The 16992-nt window shown below is 48.8% G+C and overlaps 1 protein-coding gene across 1 annotated transcript in view; it reads left to right on the top strand.

The window, feature by feature from the left end:
- The window catches only part of MRPS10 (mitochondrial ribosomal protein S10), an 87592-nt gene that overhangs the window by 67430 nt on the left and 3170 nt on the right, over positions 1-16992 (top strand). The window lies entirely within an intron of this gene.

Genomic DNA, 16992 nt, shown 5'->3' with positions numbered 1-16992 from the left:
GTTTCACAAATCACTATGCCTAAATTGTTGCAATTGCTTCTTGAGCTTTAATCAAAAATGCAGTCTCAATTTTATGTTCCTGGGCTAGCATTAATATTTTCATTGGTCTCACCACTCTAATCCATTGCTTCTACCCAGCATCAATTTTTAAGTACAACTCTTAAAGTGCGAGACAAACAAGTTACTTGCCTTTGGTAGCACTCTTTCTGCAGGGTACTCCACCTACCTGCATATTTCTCAGCTTTATGGTTTAAATCTTTTATTACATTTTCGATCAATAATTAACAAGGTCCCCCCCAGCTCCATGGGATCAATGCGATACAGACAACAATTGTCTTAAATAATAGCATTACTGAGGTAAAATGCTCGAAGCGGGTCAACTGTAAACAAGAGAAGAAAAGGTAAATCGGAAAAACAAATGACATTCATCCAACATTCCCTCCCCCCACCCCCCCTCTTCCACCAACAAAAAAAGAAAAAAGGGGAAGAAGGAATAATATGGAAGTCAGTGTGGACGCGTCTGGTATTGCGAGGCATCATGATGCGGGGTTGTGTGTCTGAAAGACGGAGGAGCCGGAGGTATCTGGGACATGTCAGTTCGCGAAACTCTGATATGAGGAGGGTCAAAAAGACCTGCCAAAGTTCTTGAAAGTCAGACCCATTTCCCGCTAGTGTGAGAGTTAATTTCTCCATACTAAATACCTGCCACAGTTGCTGTAGCCAGCCTGAAAATGTGGGGGCCTGGGGAGTGAGTCGGGATGTTCTGTGTGGCTGCGCCCAATGGAATGGCAATCAGTCGGCCTCTCCGGGATTTAAGCGGATATGTTAAGGGATTGGGCAGTCCCAATAGGATGTATCGGGGAATCTCGGAAACCTGTGTCTCTAAGTGGGTGTCTACTTCATCCAACACCTGTGACCAGTATGGTTGGATATAGTCACAGTCCCATAGAAGATGTACCAGGGTGCCCTCCTTCCCGCAGTCCCTCCAGCAGTCGGCGCTTTGTCGTGGGTCGAAGTGGTGCAGGCTTTCCGGTGTGTAATACCAATATGTGGCTATTTTAGTCAACGTCTCAGTGAGTCCCATGTGATATGCTGAGTGTTGGGCCCTGTGGTATATACACTCCCATTCTTTGCGGCTAAGTGTCCTGCTTAAGTCTCATTCCCACCGTGCTCGGCTGGCGTTGTATGGGTGCGTATTCGTTGCCAATAATATTTTGTAAAGGTCGGAGATGATTTTTTTTATCGGATGTGCGAGGGATGAGCCATTTTTCGTAGGGGGTCAGGAAGCGTTGGGCCTCAGGTTTGATATGCGGGTGGAGTGCCCAGTGATGAAGTTGTAAGTAAGGCAGGCGTTCCGATTTGGCGAGGTTATAATCCGCTTTAAGTTGTGGGACTGGGATAATCCCTTATAGGTCGAAAAGGTGGCCCAGGGATCGACATGCGGTGAGGTGCCAAGCAGGAAAGGCTGACACACCCATGCCTGGTTGGAATTTTGGGTTATCAAAGAGTGGGGTATGGGGTGAGGGAAAGGTGGTCAAGGTATGGGCAGTGTTAGTGCGGACCCGGGCCTTCTATAGTTGTGCTTGTGAGAAATGATGCGTAAAGATTAGGGGGTCTGTGTGATTTACGAAGAAAAGGAATGCCTTGGATAGGCATGGCCGCTACAGCCTGATCTTGAAACAGCCAATGCTTCTCCAATTCTAAACGGTGCCCTTCTACTAAGTATCTTAATTGCGAGGCGTAGAAATATAGTTGGAGTTCGGGCACCCCGAGCCCCCCCTTTTCCGGCAGGAGGATGGCTATCGCATGTTTGAACTGAGGCTTGCGACCGTGACAAATAAATTGTGCAAGATCTTTATTTATTTTGAAGGTTTTATATAGCGCAGACAAGACTCTTGCGAGTAACTGAGCGCTTTACATGTCAAAGATAAGCATACAAAGATGTAGGTGAGTACGTTCTTAATCGAGAGAAAACAGTAAAAAGCTAGCAATTAAAAATAAAATGCAGTGAATAGACATAGAGTTCACCTGAATTTAGCCATGAGGATAGCTCTCACTTCTCTTTTGAAGGAGGCCGTGGAAGGGTTTATTCTTGTGTCACTGGGCAAAGCGTTCCAAATCATCGGAGCCATGCCGGAAAATGACCTGTTCTAAGTTTTTTTTTCTTGGCAAAATGTTGAGGTTGTAGGAGAAGAGTCTAGGCACTCCTTGAGGCTCTGCTGCCCGCAGAGAGTACCAGTTTCTGAGGTAGGTAGTGTGGGGCGTTGTGGTTGAGGGCCTTGTGAGTCATACAAGGGATTTTTAGATGAATTCTGGCTTCAAACGGTAGCCAGTTGAGGGCTCTCAGGTCTGGTGATATGCGAGTGTTTCTCTTAGAGCCTGTGATGAGTCTCGCAGCGGAGTTGATCATGGCTCTTAGTGGGGTTCTTAGTGGGGCTGTCGATGACCTTGGGAGGCCGCATAAGGTTACTGCTCCATATTCCACTCGCAGGGTCTTAAGCTGGAAGTTGGCACCTTTTGTTGAGGCGCTAATGTGGTTCTGCATTTTTAGGTTACTGTCTAGTGTTACCCCCAGGGAGTCAACAATGAGCGGATGACCATTGAGAGCTGTTAGGTGTTTCATCCAATCCAGGATAGTGTGAGTTTTGTTAGGGGGAGCGATTAAAAGGAATTCCGTTTTGAGGGAGTTAAGTTTCAAATGGTTTTCTGCCAGCCAAATTTGGGTTTTTTGTAAGGTGGTGTTGAGCGATTTGATGTCTTCCAGTGAGTGGATCTTGATGTATATTTGGGTGTCGCCGCCATATATGTGGAAGTGAATCTTGGAGAGGCTAAGAAGATCGGTGAGAGGTTCCATGAAAAGGTTGAACAAGGTGCGTGAGAGGGAGGAGCCTTGTGGAACTCCTAGAGTGACCGGCATAGGGTTGGACAGGGATTGGTTGACCATGAGTTTTTGGGATCTATTTTGGAGGAAAGAGGCGAACCAGTAAAAAACATTTCCCGACATTCCCATTCTGTGTTTCAAGGGATCAAGCAAGTTGTCGTGTTTGACTGTGTCAAAAGCTGATGAGAGGTCAAGTAGGTTTAGTAGACAGGCTTCATTTTGGTCTACGATTTTTAGGGCGTCGTCTAAGACATGTGTCATGGCTGATTCTGTGCTGTGATTTTCTCTAAAGCCTGATTGAAATTGGTTCAGCAGGTTAAAACGAGCAATGTGGCTGTTCAGCTGTATGTTAACGCATTTTTTCAGGAGTTTGACTAGCATAGGGATGTTAGAGATTGGTCGATAGTTATTGGGTTCCAAGGGGTCCCCTGCGGTTTTCTTTAGGATAGGGAGACCTGCCCAGTTTTCAGGATGTCTGGAATGGATCCTTGAAGGAGGGATGTGTTAATGATCTTGGTCCAGAGGGGAAGTAAGAACGGAATAAAGTATTTTAGGTAGTTGGCAGGGAGCGGGTCTGTGAAGTGATTGGAGGGTTTCAGCGTGTTTACCGTCTTTAATATGGTGTCTTCACTGTAGGTGTTGAAGTGGGACCAAGTTGCATTGTTTTTTAGATTAAATAAAGGGAGGTCATTAGTTAGGGCACCCGTCAGGAACAGTGATGGGCTCTTTTTCAATTCTGAAATAGATATCAGGTCCTTGCATAGATCTGATTTTATGGATTCTGTCTTAGAGGCGAAGAAGGAAGCAAATTCATCACAGTTGGGAGTAGAGAGATGGTTGTCGATGAGGACATTAGGTAGGCTCTTGGTTTGGGTTTTGATAAGATCGAAAAGTTTTTTGGGACGGTTCTTGGCTAAGTCTAGTTGAGACCTGAAGAAATCTGTTTTAGATTTTCTGATCTTTCTAAAATAAGTGTTCTTGGATGATCTTAGCAGTTTGAGAAGATCCGCTGAGGATGTAGCACTCCAGCGACATTCAATTACTCTGAGAGCATCTGTCATCATTTAGTCTCCCATTATACCATGGTTTTGAGTCTTTAGATGAGGTTCTTTTCACTTGCAATGGGCCATTTTGTCTAGTACGTTGTTCATGGTGTGAAAGTAGTGATTTGTCAACCCCTGTACATCTGACATGTGTTCCGGGGGACTAAACTGGTTTGAGTTAGCTAAGGCTGTAACGTCAGATCTGACGTTTTTCAGGTTTCTATTCCAAATCTTAGTTCTCAGGGGTTGTGTAGGGAGTCGTTTGATGGTTTCCAGGACTTGGATTGTAAAGACATGATAGTCAGACCGGTTGCATGGGAGTATCGACTCGAGCTGTGTGGAGTTAGCTTTGTAGATTATTAGGTCTAGAGTCGCACCCTTGTCGTGTGTAGGGCTGTTACAAATTTGGTTGAGATTGAGGTCAGTGAGGAAGGCTTTGAGCCTGTTAAACCCGGAGTCATTCTGGTCGTCCCAGTGAAAATTGAAGTCCCCCAAGAAAATGTGCTTCATGTGTTGGTTGTCAGTTGATGCTAGAATGTGTTCTATGAAAGTGAGTTTATCTCCCGGGGGATGGTAGAAGGTGTGTAAAGAGCATATATGATTGTTGTTGGCGATGTTTAAGCATAGGTATTCAAAAGCAGGTAAAGCAAGAGCATTGGTGTTGGTCACAGTTAGTTAGATCTGGTGTATGCAGGCTATCCCACCACCTGGCCTTTCGGTTCTGTCTAGTAATGTCATAGTTAGGTGGAAGCAGGATGTCCAAGATGGGAGTAGATGTTTCATTTAACCAAGTTTCTCTCGGGATCAAGATGTCTGGTTCATTCGTGATAAGTAGGTCAGCTATATCAGCTGCATGTCTGGAGGCAGACCTGCAGTTAAGGAGGATACAGCATAGCCGCGAGTGTGTTGATTCTGAGGTGGGCTCTGCAGTGATGGGGATTCTAGTGAGGTTCTTTTCTACAATGCCTCTGGAATTGAGACTGGTGGCTCTGTGTGTGTTGATCGGAATAGATTGTATTTGTGAGTCAGACTGGGGGCTAACTGGAATTCTCGTGCTCTGAGGTGGGTAGGGTAGCTCATAAGAGCATAGGAGGTCCCCTAAATCTAAGTCAGAGGGTTTGCACCCCTGATAGGGCGGGATATGGCATTAGGCTGTGGGACTGTGCTCCAGCGTGGAGAACCATGAGCTTGGGAGTTTGATGGAAGACATTGGAAGCTACTATAGAGCTTAGGAGGTGGGGACGTGCTGTATTCCTGTTTAATGCGAGTGAAGTTGGTTTGTTGTAAAATAAGATCGTGGAGGGTTCGGATGTCCGATTTGACTTGTTGAAGGGCTGATAATATCAGGTCAAGTTTGGGGTCAGGCGTGAAAGTTTTGTTATTGGAACAGTGTGCCGAGTGAGTAGACTGAGTAGAAATTTCTTTAGATACGGCTGTGGCAAGAGCAGTGGGGGTAAGGGTGAGGCTGATGGTCCCATGGGAAGAGCTGCGAGTAAAGGAGCTGGGGGAGGGGGAGATATGGTGAGCAGCGTGAGTGGTTTGTGGGGTGTCAATGCTGGGATCCGAGGGGGTATAGGTGGGGCTGTTAAGCTGCAGGGAGGTGTTGGGAGTAAAGGTGAGGGAGGAGGGTGAGATATGAAGAGTAGGGTTAGTGGTTTGTGGGGTGTCAATGCTGGGATCCGAGGGGGAGTAGGTGGAGCAGTTAAGCTGAGGGAAGGTGCTGGGATTGAAGGAGATGGGGGACGGAGGGGAGGATTGTGATTGGGTCTGTTGGATCCAGTCTGAAGGAGGGCGAAGTGGCAAGGTCTGAAATAAATACAAGATCTGGGGGAGAATGGTCATCTTAGTGGCCGCAATTCTACCGAGCCAAGAGAGAGTATGATGTTTCCACTGGCCCAGCTCCTTGCGTATATGCGAGCGAAGTATTGAATAGTTAATTTAAACTGTGGCCTGTAGGGAGGGAGCTAGTTGGATTCTCAAATATGGGACAGAGGAGGATGACCATTGTATGGGGTGCTCTTCTTGGAGGGGAGTTAAGGTGTGCGAAGAAAGAGATATTAAGTGCTACTGATTTGTCCATGTTGATCTTAAATACAGAGGCTATGCAATTCAATGAAGAGAGATCGTAACGTGGGGGATCAGATTTGAGACGGCTAGTAGGATGTCATCCGCGTACAAGCTTATAATGTGTATGTCTCCACCAAACTTAATCCCTGAAATGAGGGGGTTCTACCGAACCCGTAGTTCTAAGGGTTCCGTGTAAAGTACGAATAGTAGGGGTAAAAGTGGGCACCCCTGTCTAGTGCCCCTACTAATGGGGTCGAGAGGGCATGTGGCTGTTGACTCAGACCGTGTCCTGGGGAAACCAATAACCATTAAGAATCTGAGTCCACAATTTCTCACTGATGCCTACTTGCATGAGGACCTGCTCCAGATACGGCCGGTGTACCCGGTCAAAGACCTTCTCCGCGTCTATGGTCAGCAGCATGTACTCTCCTTTGGTACGAGAGACCTTTTCAATTAAGTGGAGGACCCGTTTGGTGTTATCATTGTTTGTTTCTGTGGGATAAATCCTGCCTGGTCTGACCAATTGGGGCATATATGGTGCTAAGCGAGTTGCTAATATACTGGTGTAAAGTTTAATATCTATGTTCAGAAGGGATATTGGTTTATATGCGCCACAGGATGTTTTATCTTTACCGGGCTTCGGAATGACTACTATGGACGCTTTGAGCATCTTGTCTGGGATAGCCCCGGTCTGTGCAAAGGATTTGAACAAACCTGTCAGTAGGGGAGCCACTAGGGTGCAAAAAGTGTTGTAGAAAACTGCTGAGCAGCCGTCTGGCCCTGGGGCATTGCCCAGCTTGAGACGTGAGATAGCCGCGATTACTTCTTCTGTGCTAACGTCCCTATCTAAATGAGCGGCTTGCGCCGGTGTGAGAGAGAGCATGTGTGCTGCTGCAATGTAATTGGCGCTGAGGTGATTGTCCAACTTTTCACTCAAATACAACCCAGCATAGAAGTCTCGAAAGACTTCAGCTATTGCAGAGTCCTCTGTGATGAGTTCATCCCTGGCAGAGTAAATGACCTGGACTCCCTGCTCTTGCCTGGCATACCTCAGTTTGAGGGCTAGTAGGTGGCCACACCTGTCGCTGCCTGTGTAGTATGAGGGACGGAGATGGAATGCTGCAAATTCGGCCCTGTCTTGATCAAGTGCTGCAAGCTGTTTCCGTTTTTTGCACTGCTGTCGCCAGATCCGGTGGGCACCAGTCCGCTGATGCATCTGCTCTAATTCTGTAAAACGTTGAGTGAGTTCGGCCCGCTTGCAGCTGCGCTCGTGGTTATTGGCTGTGGAGATGGCTATAAATTCCCCCCTTATGACCGCCTTGAGGTCCGCCCATTGCGTCGCCAGGGTAGTATCAGTGTGACATAGAGAGTAAGGTAATTCTTATTGGCTTTCTGAATCTGGTCGACTGTGGAGGTTTGGTGGAGGAGATAATAGCGGAGTCTCTAGTGTCTTATGGGCTGTTGAGTTGGTGGGCGCCGGAAAGTGGCCATAACTGGGGAGTGGTCTGATAGGGAAGCTGTCATGATATCAGTGTCGATCGCGAGTGCCTGTAGTGGAGCGGAGCTAAGGAGGTAGTCCAACCTAGCATAGGTTTTGTGCGCGCCTGAATAAACTGTATGTGTGGCTCTGAGGGTGGAAATGTCGCCAAAGATCAATAAGCCCAAGTTCTTGTAGGCTGAACTTTCCAGCCGATGAAAGCGCGCTAGTCTGGCCCGTCCTCCGGCAGGAACGGTCAAAGCTGTTGTCAAAGACCATGTTTAAGTCACCCCCCCCAGTAATAGACGTTGTTCTGTTGCATAGGTGAAAGCGTCATTGAGGAATTTTTCTTGTCCCTCCTTAGGTGCATACACTACGAAGGTCATCCCTCCGGCTAAAAACTGGTATGTGAGCAGGCAGCCTCTGATCTTGGCTTCTTTCTGTAACACTCTACCTGGAAAGGATCGGGAAACCAATATGGCTACTCCAGCGGACTTGGTGGGGTAGATGAGAACATCTGGGACGGGAATATGCGGGATTTCATCCTGTGGTGGTCTTTGGGGAGGAGGTGGGTCTCCTGTAGGAGGCATATGTCCGCTTTGGAGTGTTCTAGATAGAGGACGGCCCTATGTTTAATAGGATTATTCAGTCCTCGCACATTCAGGGTGAGGATTTTAAGAGAGTTATGTGGCATCTAAACTAGGGTAGAAGGGGATGCAATGGCACAAGCTGTGCATTTCCATCGGGTGGAGAATCACAGCGAGGAGAGTACCATGGTCGTGTATCACAAAACAATTAGGGCACAATGGGGAAAGGTGGACGAGGGAAACCAAACTCAAAAAAACCCAAAACCCTCTAAAAACAAAGCTCCATAGTAGAGCAGAAACTACAACGTTGAAAAAAAATTAGATCAAGGAAGTTAGTCCGCTCCCGAAAAACTGGTTCAACTTAAAATCCTGCATGGAGTGTATTACTCCCGTACCTTGTTTCACAAAATAGGGCGCGTGCCTGACCCACTCTGTCTCAGGAGATGTGGAGAAACGGGTACATACTATCACACGATATGGGCTTGCCCAAAAATTCAAGCATATTGGGAAGGGGTGTTTGAACAAATCTCAGAAGTGAGTGGGGTAGACGTTAGGGCAGATCCCCCGATGTTTTATTCTAAACATATGGCAACCTACAGATCTTAATATGGCACAGAAAACGTGGGCTAAAATGGGGATGGCCCTGGGAAAACGGAATATAGCAAAGAATTGGGGATCTGGAGTGACGCCCTCACAATCACAGTGGGAAGAAGATATGGACATGGCAATGGTAGCCGAAAAGGCGGTTTACATACAGAGGTTGCCCCAAGAAGTGGACACGGATATGGGGGAAGGGGAATGAAGCCAGAGGGAATCTATGTGAGCCTCCACGTACAGAGCTCACACCTGAGAACAGTCCATAAGTGATGGGATTTATGTACTGGACGTGGATTCGAGGTGCGGGTGGGGAGAGCGGGAGGGGGGAGGATCTGGAGAATGCTCTACTGTAGATGTAGTGTCCTAAAGTTAGAAATACAGAAATTAGATACCGCTCTTGCGGAAACTGTCACTAGATAAGACTGTACTTGATTGCTATGTTAACTGATGAAATAAAATTAAAATTGTTTTAAAAAAAAAAAAAGGAAGTTAGCCCGTCATCTCGGGATTACCAGAAGAACATTGAAGTAGGGTCGGTGTAGTGTCCAAGTGTGGAGGTCTCAGCCCCACCGCCGCCCACCCGTTGCAAAGAGAAGTGTGCGAGTACATTGGGCACCCCTGTCCTTTCACTTGTCGCCAGATCCTGCTCTCGACAGGGCGTCCGATGCGGAGGCAAGGTCCGCCGGTTGACTCCTGGTTATTTCTGCCTTGTTTGGTCTCTGGAGGCGCCTCTGCCAGCCCTGTCGCTGCCAGCCTGACGGGGAGATCTCGGGCCCGGAGGCCGTGCTACGTTGATCGTCATCGCATGGTGGGGTAAGGCCAAGAAGGTGACAGGATTCTGTGAGGGAGCAAAGTTGGTGGGGTTTGCCATGTTGACTTTAATAAAAATCTGAAAGGGTGCCTCCATGAATATGGAATTCCTTGCTGTCGAAGGTGTTCTGTGACAGGGCGAAACTGCCGACATCAGTGGAGAGTGATCAGAGCCAAGTCCTTAAATAACACTGGAGATTGCCCCTAGAAAAAGATGGGGTGCATCAATCTCGCCCTTGTTAGGATAGCCTCCTTGGTTCTAAAATCCTGGACACACACGAGGATATCTGCTGGGGGGGCGTTAGGTGCTCAAGGTGGACCAACCCTGTGTGCCCTGTCGAGTTTGATCTCCGCGTCAGACGAGTCGCCCAAAATATGATGGAATAGCCTCTTGGCAAAAGTGTACAGGCCCCTGGTGTCTTCTGTGACTTTCACTCCTCGAATCCGTATGTTGTGTCTGCGCGACCTGTTCTCCAGGTCCTCCAGATGGGTTTGGATGTCGACATACTGATCCTGTAGTCTAATCCCCTCTTGTTGGAGGATGGTGGACTCAGACACTGCAGTGTCGCTCTTGTCTTCTAGGGCAGCCACCCGCTCTCCGAGCTCGTCCACATCCCTGTGTATGTCTTTGATCTCAGCAGTGAGGTCATTTTTCACAGTCTGCAGGTCCTCTCTGGGGGTTAGGAAGAGGGACTCTAGGAATGCCTTTGTGATGGGCTCATCCTCAGTAGAATTAGTTTGGGTCGGAGTTGTGGCTTCAGAGGCTGTGCTCGCCATATTAGTGTTAGATTGTGAGAGTCCAAAGATGTCCTTCGGGGGCTTAACTTTCTTCCTCCTGGAAGAGGACATAGTCAGATGTCACCCCCAGTTGAATTGTCAGACAGGCCGTGGCCCCGGTGAGTTAGCCCCAACAGGAAATACGGACAAGAGCACGTTGGCGTGCTTGTCTGCTAGGCGCACAGGGCTGAGAAAGCAAGGTGGGGGCCACCCCGAGGAGTCACACTCGTGCCATCTCCTGGAACCGGCGCGTGGGCCTCGTCGTTGGACACTATGGTGGCACAGTGTAGGCAGGGATCCCGGAGCGCCAGATCCCCTGGGAGAGGTGCAGGATGGCTTTGCCAACGTCTATGGCTGAGTGGTGGGCTTTACCGGCAGGCGCCGCAGTCGAGCAGCTGGAGGGGCACCGCTCCGGACCCTGCGCCCCACCGGCGATCGGGCCGACTTTCGCAGGGAAGCCTCGCTGCTACTGACCATCTTGCTCTGCACGAGCAGCTCCCAGATTGAGGCCGAGGCCCCACAGAGAACGGATCCCCAGAGGCCAGAACCCTCCCGATACTCCGGCTAGGCAGGTGATGTTTCAGGCCAAGCCACATCGGGAGCCCCAAAATTGAGGCCGGGGATGAGTGCAGCCCACTGAACGCAGGCCCCCGCGGGCCGGGCTGTGCTTGCAGGTTCCAGGAAGGTCCCACTGCTACTGGCCCTCTTGTAGAGGCCGGGAGCCCCCAATACTACGGACAGGCAGGTGGTGGAAACCCGGGGATGTGAGCCGCTGTCTGGACGAGTGCCCCCCGCGGGCCTGGCTATGCTTGCAGATTCCCGGCAGGCAAGCAGTGTGCTGGGCGACCCGTGGGTCCACTGCTACTGGCTTTCTTGTTCCGTGCGGGCTGCTCCCAACCCAAGGCTGGGAATCCACACGGCCCCCACGGAGCTCTGCCCCCCTGAAGCCCCCCGGTGCTCCAGACAGGCAGGCGATGTTTCCGCCCACCCGCAGGTCGCCTGGGTGGTCTGAGAGGTGAATGAGTGCGGCACCGTTGGTCCCGTCAAGACATGCGGGGAACTCAAAAATCGCCAACGAGTGCGGCCCCCTGGTCACGGGCCCCCGCGAGCCGGGCTGTGCTTGCAGGTTCTAGGCAGGCAGGCTGTGTGCTGGGCAAACCGCAGGTCTTCCGGATAGGCTGGTAGGCGGCTGGGCTTAGCGTTGCTGGCCTCAATGCTTTGTGTGATAGAGCCACCGCGTTGTTGAGGCCGCCGGGCATTAGCAACTAGGGAGGGGCAGGACTGCCGCCCTCATGGTCCCTGCGAGGTAGCCCCGAGCGGGGCAGGCGCAGGTTCTTCCCAATAACTGATGGCAGGTCTCACTCGGGGAAGCACTCCGGAGGGATCCTCGGCTATTCCGTGCTTCACGGGTCCTGGGAGTGCTATATAGGGCAAACGATGGGCAGAAGCTCCGATCGGTGCGTCCGACCTCGCCGCCATCTTGGCCACCTATTTCTTACCTTTAGAATATTCCTAGGTGCCAGAGTGGATCAGTGTAGGAAACTGGCTCTGTATATAATATTGCCACTAGTTTGTAATATCGTGTACAGATTCCAGGGGTTCCCCAAAAGTGTACAGGGCTCAATGTAAAACCCAAAGTGCTTTATTAGTGGTAGTGAGGGCGAGCAGCCTTAGGCCTAACACATAGGAGTGCAGTGGTGGCTGGTGATATTTGAAAGTGGTGGGGCGTAAACTGTCTGAGTGCACCGCGGCGCGCGAGCCCAAACAACTTAAGGGTGTTCGGGGGGTTTCCCCCCGCTAAAATTTTGAAAAAAGAGTGGGTAAATGGTGCATTTTCAAGCAAATTTGAGAAGCAAGAAGGTCAATAAAGCAAGTGTGAAAGTGCAGTTTCATTAATAAAGGGATATCATACAACATGTAGATAGAAATGTTTCTGAAGCCAAGCCCTGCCAGTGCCACGCACCTCTGAGCAATATACACGTGGTGTGCCTGCAGGGCTTAGCGTCAGAAACATTTCTATTGTTATGTTTTTGAAGCTTGGCCCAGTGCTGGCACTCAGTGTGTATGCTTCTCAGAGGTGCATCACACGTGGCAGGGCCTTTAGCTACAGAGTGAGAAACATTTTCTGTACCAGTCTGTGTTCTCACTCTATAAACACTTTGCACTTCAAAAAGTGATAGTGTTTAGAGTGGGAAGTTGTACCACTAGAAACATGAGAAACATGACAAATAAAATACTTGACAGTATTCAGTGCACTCTAGTGCTCTGACTAGGCCCTTCCGATTCAGGGTAGTGCCCGCCAGTCCTAAAGAGAGGATTCAGCATGCTTTGGCAGCAACACAGAAGCACAAGCGCTCCTCTGCTCCCTGAAGACCGCTAAGTGTGTCTGCAATACTTTAATATTTCAACAAACTGGATTTCACATACAACAGTGAGTGCTGTGTTCCCGTGGTACAACCGGTTGCCAGGGTGTTTGTTTACATGGGCAGTTTTTCTTCAGAGAGCTGTCTGTTTGTCACAGAAATGGAAGAACCGTGCAGTCTCTTTACCAAAGGGACTTAAGAGTTGTGTTTTGTATTTATCAAAGACTGTAGCGCTGGAGTAAGGACAGCCCAGGAGCCACTTGCAGGCAAATCACCACCACACGCTCATGGCAAACAGCCACCTGCCAACCCCAGGGGGGGGGAAACTCAGCTACAGCCAGAGCCGAATGAATCCTTAAGCAGGGCCTGCGACAGGAAGCCGCCTCATAACCGTCCTCTTCCCGGACCATCAACCACAAGGTGCCAAGCAATTGTGACTTTAGGAAGACCGAACAGCAGCACAGGCCGCACAACCTGAGTTACCCACTCCAGAACAGCTGCTCAAAATGAAGGCTGCCTAATTTTTTTAAAGTAAAGTTTCCAGAGACCATTTAAATTTAAATGTCACTATTGTGTATTACTTTTTAAACAAGGGGGATTCAAATTGTCAATTCGTGTTAAAAACTGGCTAAAAACTCCCTGGGATCTTTATCAGTCAATCATTGAAGAAAAATAACGAATGGATAAAAAACACACCGGGAAATTAGCTGGCTTATTCGAGCTCCTTCCCCTAAGTGCTACGAGGCCTACGGGTAGTATACGCGCTCTATAAATGTAATTTTTCATTTCATTTAATTTCAGCTGCAGCCTGCTTGTTTGATGGAATTCTTGCACGACTCCTGTGATAAGCAGGGCAGCTCTGTTCTGGCATATATACATATAGATTATTATTTACGTTTGAATTGTGGGCTATACAATTCATAAAAAGTGTCTTCCACGCAAGTCAACATAGAACATAAATCTCAAATGAGGTATGACTAGCAGCGAGCCAAAGGGGAAACGTACATAAATGCTGCCAGGGTGTGATTAGGGGTGGCTTATTTTAACATGAATCTTCCTGTTTATAAATCTCGAGGTGGCCCGGACATGAAATATGACATGGGAAGAGCACTTTTAGGTCACTGCTTTTTTATATGCTTGATTACAAACGCTGGATTCTCTTCGCAGAGTCATCAAGGAGTTCATCTATGTGGTTTGCAACCTAAACTTTCGTGGACTTAAAAAAGTAACTACTTTATCTTCACAGTACTAATGTTCGTTTGGCCACTGTTTTTGGACTGTAGGACAAGTGTTTATTTTTCCGCATTTGTTGACATATTTGGCGTGAAAAAGGTGCCCAGAAGCTGTTATCAGTAGCGCAGACAGCCACCCTACTAACCTGTAATGTGTCAAATGGGGTATGCACGCTACCTCTCTCCAGAGAGCGAACGTGATGCTTAGTGTTGTTTGGAGCGCACATCGGTAGAAAATGATATTTTACCTTTTTTCCAAACAAACTAGTCATGTCCTTGTCACCTACGACTCTACAACTTGGTGTTAGCACACGATGTGGTTCAAAGGACTCATGTTCACTATTTTCTGTCTTTAGGAAAATGCACCATACTACAGTACGAAAGTGTGCCTCAGTGAACGTATAAATGAAATACGTGAGTCCAAAATACAGCCAGATTTCAGGTGCCAGGGGAGCATGGAGACGCATCAACCAACAGTTTAAAGGGAAATGCTCAGCAGGGTGCCGGCAAACACCATGAGTGCTGACGGCTTCTATTTTTATATCTGACTGAAACTCACATGGCTGTACTTCAATTTATTTAGCAAGGTGGTTTTACAGTATGCTTAGGTCGCAGGTGTCTGTTTACTTTAGTCATAGGGCAGCGAGCATCGCGCTTGATTAACCTCCTGAGGCTCAAAAGAGAATTACTGAGTGCAGAAGACGTTTTTGAGGACTACCACACCATTAAGACACGCAGTAGACATTCAATTCAGCAGGCATTTCCCCCACACATGTATGCACTTCTGTTGTGACACATCTTAACTTTGACCTCCTTCCACTAATTCCTCAGGAAGGAGAAACATTCCTTCCCAAATCACTTTCTTTCCCGCTTTGTTGCAAGAGCGAGGATGGGGCGGACCTGCCGATGTTTGAGCTATAGAACCAAGCCTCGGTTTCGGTTCAACATCCTGTGATTATGAGGCAAATCACTTAATCTCCCCGTGCCGTAGAAAAATGAATGTGTCCTTGTGTATTGTAACCGGTGCTCCAATACCTTCCCGCAATGTGAAACTGCAAAAATTAAATAAGTGCAGCAAAGATGTGCTTTGTTGCACCAGAAAGGGGTGGTTGGGTTTGTGGAAAGCACGTGTCCCGAGTGCTGAACTATGAAAATCTTCCAGCGATAGGAGGCCATTCGTCTGCCTACACATAAGAGCAGCACAGGATGTCTTTCCCACTGTCCTCGATATGAGGAAAATACGGCACCAGTTATATTTACAGCCCCCGGTATCCATTTAAAAAAAAGCAGTCAGCACTTAATATTCACGGGGTCGCGCAGTTGTAGGCTGGGGAAGTAGTGTTGCGCGGGTGTGGGGGGGGGTAACTTACCTGACCGGGTTTGCATCTGCTGCTCGGCCGGGCCCCGCGCCGCCTCTGCTGCTTCCACAGGAACAGGCATGCTGCTCCCTCCCTTCCTGCTGTAGGCCAATCACAACGCTGCAATGGCAGCGTTGTGATTGGCGCTGAGTCCCGGGCAGCGCCCAGCCGGGCACCAGTAGGGATGCCATTTTCTGTATGTAGGCTACATGCAGCCTACATAGAGAAAATCTACAGTACGCATGACTGCTTTGGTTGGACCCTGGGCTGACCAAGCAGTCTGGGCATTTAGAATGGTGCAAGCCACTCCTCCCTCACCCGCCAGCCCCCAACCAGGCAATCCGTCCCACCCGCACCCTACCAGGCATACACCTGACGTCTGCTTTCTCGCAGTGTGAGAAACAGGAAATAAAATGGTATTTTAAATACCATTTTATTTTCTGTTTCTGGTGCTGCGAGAAAGCAGTAGGGCGGCGCCCCAACGCCATAATGGAGCGGCCGCCACTGTAGGAGTGTGAGACATTTATTGCGCAACAGTGATCAATAATGGACACACGACTCAAGAAGGAGATCCAGACCAATTTTAGAAAAATATACTTTGTATTTTATTTTGAAAACAAGGTCTTTGTAATCGGGTAAGTACGTTTTTAATTAAAAATACTTTTCACTTTGAAAAAATCGACACACAAACTTTTCAACACAACTCAATGTTATGCGGAAAACAATAGTCCAGTTAAACAGATTAAGTATTGCACTTACAAATCTATCTTCAGAGGCAAAAGTCAGCAAGGGCAAGGTGAGTACCAAAACTGTACCCCCAGCGGCACAGGGACGGCCGGGTGCAGAGGTCAAAATCGAAGTTTGGCACAATACTGCCAATGGAGACTGGGTACCTGTAGCCACACTGCTTGCAGGTAGGTAGATCGGTTGCATTGGCCATGCTTTCAGGGTTAGGTTAAGCACAGGGGGCCCACAAAGCAGCAGCACCAAACATACACCACCAGCGGCACCAGTTGTAAAATGCAAATTTGGCGTCTGGCATCCAATGCTTTTCAATAGGGATCCTTCTTTCGGCACTGAGGCTGCAGGCGTGGCACCGGAGGTTGCAGTAAGAAGACCAACGACAGCAGAGGTAAGTTGGAATGTAGGGAGTTGTAGGGGCAATATCTGTTCAGCTCACCAAGGCCCAGGGGCTTCAGATGCAGGGGTGCCTTTCGACGCCTGAGTCTTCTTACCGGAGCCTGTCGCCTCTGGATTCACACTACGGGTGCTGTCATGGAGGTCATGAGAGGTCAGCCAAAGCTGGACACAAGGTCTGGATTACTGGGGAGACTTCACTGCACAGGTGAGCCACTCTGACTCTGGGCATCTGGTGTAGAGTGGGCAGGAGAGGCAGATCCGCCTGGATCCTTAGTCCTTGGAGTAGATTTCTTTAGGACAGGTCCGCTGCCCACGGGGTATTGGAGTCTTTTTTTCAATGGCAGCGTTCTTCCCAGGGTTTTCCGAGGTCGCTGGCTGCAAGGCAGGTCACAGGATCGCAGAAGTTGGAGACAGGCCGATAGGGCTGGAGCGAAGGCAGTCGTAGTATTCAGTCTTCTCTGCCGGGTCATCTTCTTTCTTCTTCGCAGATTTGTCTTCTAAGTCTGGGGCAGCCATCTCAATATTAAATTGATGAGGCGTTTTTAGGGGAATTGCAGGTAGGCCCAATGGGCACCTCACCTGCGGTGACTACACCCTCTATTAAGCCGCCCTCCTGTGGGAGGAGGCATAGACCTAGCCCTGATTTTAGGGGTCGCTCCA

The sequence above is a fragment of the Lissotriton vulgaris genome, chromosome 6, assembly GCF_964263255.1.
Source record: "Lissotriton vulgaris chromosome 6, aLisVul1.2, whole genome shotgun sequence".
NCBI lineage: Eukaryota > Metazoa > Chordata > Amphibia > Caudata > Salamandridae > Lissotriton > Lissotriton vulgaris.
The sequence above is the reverse complement of the archived record's forward strand: the minus strand, read 5'-3'. Positions and strand labels throughout refer to the sequence as shown.